Below are 5,732 nucleotides of genomic sequence, written 5' to 3'. Positions count from 1 at the left end.
AAAGTAATCAAATTTGAATCAGAAGGATCGATAGCACCTATAGAAAACAATAGTGAATTTCATTGCATTGGACAAGATTGAAGAACCTCCAAGGCAGACATCACTAAAGGCGCCTAAGCTAAATCGTCAACAATATTGTAATGTTGCGCATCTCTGGCATTTTGATTGAAAGATGACTTCTGAAGAACACTTTTAGGGGTTGGTCAGATGACTAAATCACTGTTAGGGCACTCGATGTGGAGCGGACCAAAAGAGGACATAGTAGAAGTAGAAGGATCATCATGGGATTCTTTCTCCATGGTCTGTTTAGATGTATCTTGATAGTCCTTGGTTTGAGTAGCGATCAAGATATGTGAGGAACCTTGCATCACAAACACTTGGGAACTTGAGCAAGTAGAAGACTGAGGCTGGTCTACCAATTGGGTCTGCTGTGACAAAAAGGGTTCTTTTAAGACAGTCGGATTCCCTTTTAGCAAGTGACTAACTTCAGATCGTCGGGGACAATATTTAGTGTAATGATCCTCCTCACAGATGAGGCAAAGATATTTCAACTTTCTACGAGAAGCATCATTAGTAGAAGATTTAAGAGGGTCCTGTTTTGGGGCATCGACTTTGGCCTTACCTTTGCCTTTCTTTTTACCTTTAGAGGATTTATCTGTTGTAGTAGACTGGACAACATGAACCTCAGAGGTTTTACCAAGACTGGATGGATTCTTATAGGGATTATTGGAACCAGTGTTTGAGACCAATTTCTGCTTCAAGGAAGCTTTCGCAGGAGTCTGAGACACAGAACCAATCACACCATCAACAGGTGGTGTATCTAGAGACTTTGATGTTGTCAGATCCAATGATGGTCACGGGGCATCAGGTAACATCTCATACAATGTGCCAGATTGCGAATAGACTAGGTCTAAATACTGAGCACAAGCAATAACTTTCTCTTCGATAAAACATCAACAATCTCAAACTTGATGAGTTGATGTCGACGTATCCATTCATGGATATGATCAGAGATGTGGGTCGCGATGTCTTGCTTTATTGACGTAAGAAAATGGGTGCCAGTTTCATAGCGAACTGGCAACTAGAAATGAGTGAGAAAGCCATAGCGAGAGAGTTGAAGTCAGCGTAGGTACCTCGAGGCAATTCAATGTACCACTTGGAGACAACACCTGTGAGATTTCTTTGAAAGAGTCGAAGATGGACAGAATCATTGACCTACTAATTGGAGGAACACCAGAGGTGATATGTCATCATGTGGGCTTGTGGATCCTCCTTCACTTTTCCCTTGAATTTGGGACAATCGCTCGGAATCTTCATTAGAACTGGAGGCAAGTATGGCGAAAGAAGAATGGGATCATTCATGAGACTGGAAACATCAGGCAGCTCCAACATAGCCAAGAAAGGAAATTGCATGTTAAATGGCATATAAAACCTTTGAGGAGACCCAAACTGCAGAGTCCATCCTTGTTGGTAAGTATTTTACCCCCATAGTGGTGGATTTTGTCCATATGGAATTTGATGTTGTCCCCACTAAGGGTTACCTTGCCCATAAGGAGGATTCGGTCCTGGGTAGGTTTGATACTACCCTGCCATAAGTCGTTGATGAGCATTGTACGTGGCATATGGGTTATAAGGCTACTGAACCTGCTGACCCTAGATGTAAGGATTTTGAACCTGCTATTGCAAGGGTTGACCTTGACCTTGCAAAGGTTGACCTTATTGATACACATATAAGGCTTGTTGCTTCCAAGGATGACCTTGTTGCTGCAAAGGTTAGCCCTGTGGCTACAAAGGTTGATGCGACTGTTGCAAAGGTTGCCCTTGCAGCTGCAAAGATTGCCCTTGTTGCTACAAATGTTGTCCTTGTTGCTGCAAGGGTATCTGGATAGTTCCTAGGGTTATACCCTTGAGGGTATTGATAGTTCCCGAATTGGATTTGGCCATATCCACCAGGCATTGTGGATTGGCTAGGCTGAACATAAGGCCCAACTTGAGGAATGTAAGGTGGATTTACCATAGCTTGCGAACCATATGGGACACAAGCTGGTTGGTATGGAACCTGAACCATATATGGCTACTGGCATTGGATGTTACCTGACCCAGATAGACAACAGGGTTAGTAATAACATCGTAAAAGGGTTGATTTATTCCAACCATGTGAGTTTGTAATCCACTCACATTGGTTTCGCTAGACATAATGGGGATATTCGGATGTTGCCCCCTAGGCGTGGCATAGTCTGTGCACTTGCTAGAGGGATAGAAGAACTTACCGAGACCTGACCTAAGACTATTGATTGAACCAGAAGAGTCGGTCGAAACGACAAAACAGGTTGAGGCGGAATGGTGGGTTGAACCAGAACTGAAGTGACTACAGTTTGCACAATCGGTCAAGAGGTCATGTTCTGAACGAATGGACCTGACGTAGGTATAGCACCAGAAGACCAGATGGGGTTTTGATATAATGACGAGGCACTAGGAGTGCCCAAAACCAACTGAGCTAGAGAGGTATAACCATGTGGAAATATGGGCTCACTAAACTCAGGATAAGAGAGAGACGGGACTCTTCCCGTAAAAGGGAATCCTTCTGGAGGGAACTCATATCCCTGCTCATCATCTACATGAGGAGTGTGGGTAGCAGAAAATTTTGAATGACCCAGAGAGGAGACTCGGATCTCGCCTTCTCACTCCATAGATGGAAACAAATAGCGATGAGGAACCAGATATGTACAAGGAGATAACTCCGAAGGAACACCAAGCTGATCGTGTTGGGTGTGGAGCATGATTATTTAGAGGTCTTTGTTTCAGCCGGATGTATACCCCAGGAAGTTTGTACACTCCTACATGCGGGGGGGTGTGGGGGGGACTTGTCCCCCCCGGGGGTTCGGGGGGGTCCGATCCCCCCAGGTTGGGGGGTCTGGGGGCCAATGGCCCCTTGGCGAGGGTTTCGAGGGTAGTGCCCTCGAAGCTAAAAACAGATGTAAAATTGCCTTGTAAATGTATAATAATTTCTAGTCAATCTGGGCCGTTCATTAGGCGGATGATCTGACGGTAGAACTTATGTTTAGTTTAGGGTTTTTTTTTTTGCCCTAGATGGCAACCCCTCTCTTTGTATGAGGGCATTGTATTGAGGCTGCGTAATAGATGTGTATTCTCTGAGCGAGAAACAGAGAGGCGAGACTGTGAGAGAAAACCGAGGATATTACAGCAGATAAGTGAACCACGTAGCCCAAACTAGGTGAACCACGTATATCTGTGTCTCTCTGGTTTTATGCATTTTCTGTGTTTATATTTATGTTATATTCTATGTGTTCCATTGCTCTGTAATATATAATTTTCTAACAGATCGTATGGACTGTACAGACGCTGTGGAGATATCACAACATGTTCAAACATTGGGTTCAGTGGATAAACAACCTGTTAAGTTATGGTATGTTCTATGCTTATAACAGTTTACTTCTTTTTCTTATTATATTCCACCGATTAGCAATCACATGTACATAAAGTAAAGTGCAGATAGAACATTAAACAATCGACAGAAAACAAGCCAAGACAAGAGACACAAGATGTGGTGACTAGCCAGGGACAAACCCCACAATGTGTGGGGAAACCCTTTTATCAAATCTTCTTTTATCTTCAATAATTCAGCAGAGAGAAATAGTACAATAAATCTGATTCATATCAGCAGTAGCAAACCCTAGATCAGTAGCATCAGCATTAGCGGCTTCATTATCAAACTAGGGCAGACCATATCTCACAAACCGACAGTCGGATTGACTTGATTCCACCACCAAAGGTTTCGGCTTCCAGAGGAGGTTCAGATGAACCTACAACGCAGTTCAAATGAGGAGATATTCTAGGCCAAGCAAGTCAATCTTTACTTCTGCAGTTGCAGCTTCAGTTTCAGCAGTTTCCGGCTTCAAACTAGGGCAGTCGATATCTTGCAAACCGTTCGTCGGATTGACTTCATTCCACCACCAAAAGTTGCGGCTTTCAAAGGAGGTTCAGATTAAACTACAGCACAGTTCCAAAGAGGAGATCTTCTAGGCCACGCAAGTCAATCTTTACTTCTGCAGTTGCAGCTTCAGTGTCAGCAGTTTCCGGCTTCAAACTAGGGCAGTCGATATCTTGCAAACTGTTCGTCGGATTGACTTCATTCCACCACCAAAAGTTGCGGCTTTCAAAGGAGGTTCAGATTAAACTACAGCACAGTTCCAAAGAGGAGATCTTCTAGGCCACGCAAGTCAATCTTTACTTCTGCAGTTGCAGCTTCAGTTTCAGCAGTTTCCGGCTTCAAACTAGGGCAGTCGATATCTTGCAAACCGTTCGTTGGATTGACTTCATTCCACCACCAAAAGTTGCAGCTTTCAAAGGAGGTTCAGATGAACCTACAACATACTTCCAAAGAGGAGATCTTCTAGGCCACACAAGTCAATATTTACTTTTGCAGTTGCAGCTTCAGTTTCAGCAGCTTCCGGCTTCACATGTGAGAGAGAGAGAGACCCATTTCAGCGCAGTAGAGAAGAGACTCATATCTGCGCAGTAGAGAGAGAGATGTGATGAGATGAGTGAGTCCAAATGAGGAAAAGTTATCTTATATTTATACACAACATTGGTGGGTGAATAGATGCGACTGTTGGGCTTCGGAGCCTACATGAGTTGTAGGTCGGCTTGATAATAATTCCATAATCAAAATAAATTCATATCTCCATGAATACTCATCGGAATCGGATGATCTTTATATCAATCCTACACCTCTCGACGAGAGGAATCTAATAAAAATATTATCAGCCATGAATAAGATGACCCAAATGAAGTTTTGCCTTGGTTGCCAATTTTAACACTCCCTCTCAACCATGGAGAACTTCATCTGCAATCTGTCTATCGGTCGTTACTATTCATCCATCAAATGCACTGCCCTGTATAGCCTGACCATTGCCCTGCTTTGCTCTATTCTGCCTGTTCTGCTTTGTCTTGTTCTGCCCTGCACTGATCTGTAATGTTTTTCTCTGTTCTGCTCTGCTCTTGCATTATTCTATTCTGCTCTGCTTTTGTCCGAATTATGAAGAAGAAGAAATGATCGAGGATGTATCATACTGACTCAAAGTCAGTCTGAGAGTATGTACCACTGGTCCCAGACCAGTCTCAACCAACCCGAAGTCAGCGTCATAGTGAGTACAACTCCACTGGTCCTAGACCAGTATCATCCTCCACTGACTCAAAGTCAGTCTCAGAGTGCGTACCACTGGTCCTAGACCAGTCTCAGCCGACCCGAAGTAAGCTTCATAGTAAGTACCACTCCTACCACTGGTCCCAGACCAGTATCATTGATCCTAGATCAATGGAGGTCATCCTAGCGTAGGGAGTACAGTAGTTACAACGATGCGTCCATCGGTACTACTATGGTCCCTAACTTCATTTCCCTGCTCATTGATCAGATGAGAGGTACTTCCCATGAGTCCCAGACTGCATGGGTAGGATACCTCGACAGGAGAACTAATCAATCCTGTCCTCACAGGAGAACTCATCAATCCTGCTACAATTTCCATGGAGAACACATCAATCCAGGCCTCACAGGAGAACACATCAATCCTGCTACAATTGCCATGGAGAACACATCAATCCAGGCCTCACAGGAGAACACATCAATCCTGCTACAATTGCCATGGAGAACACATCAATCCAGACCTCACAGGAGAACACATCAATCCTGCTACAATTTCCATGGAGAACAC

The sequence above is a fragment of the Pinus tabuliformis genome, chromosome J, assembly GCF_031772625.1.
Source record: "Pinus tabuliformis cultivar Carrire ecotype Pingquan chromosome J, CPIR1, whole genome shotgun sequence".
Lineage (NCBI taxonomy): Eukaryota > Viridiplantae > Streptophyta > Pinopsida > Pinales > Pinaceae > Pinus > Pinus tabuliformis.
Note: the sequence above shows the minus strand (reverse complement) of the source record.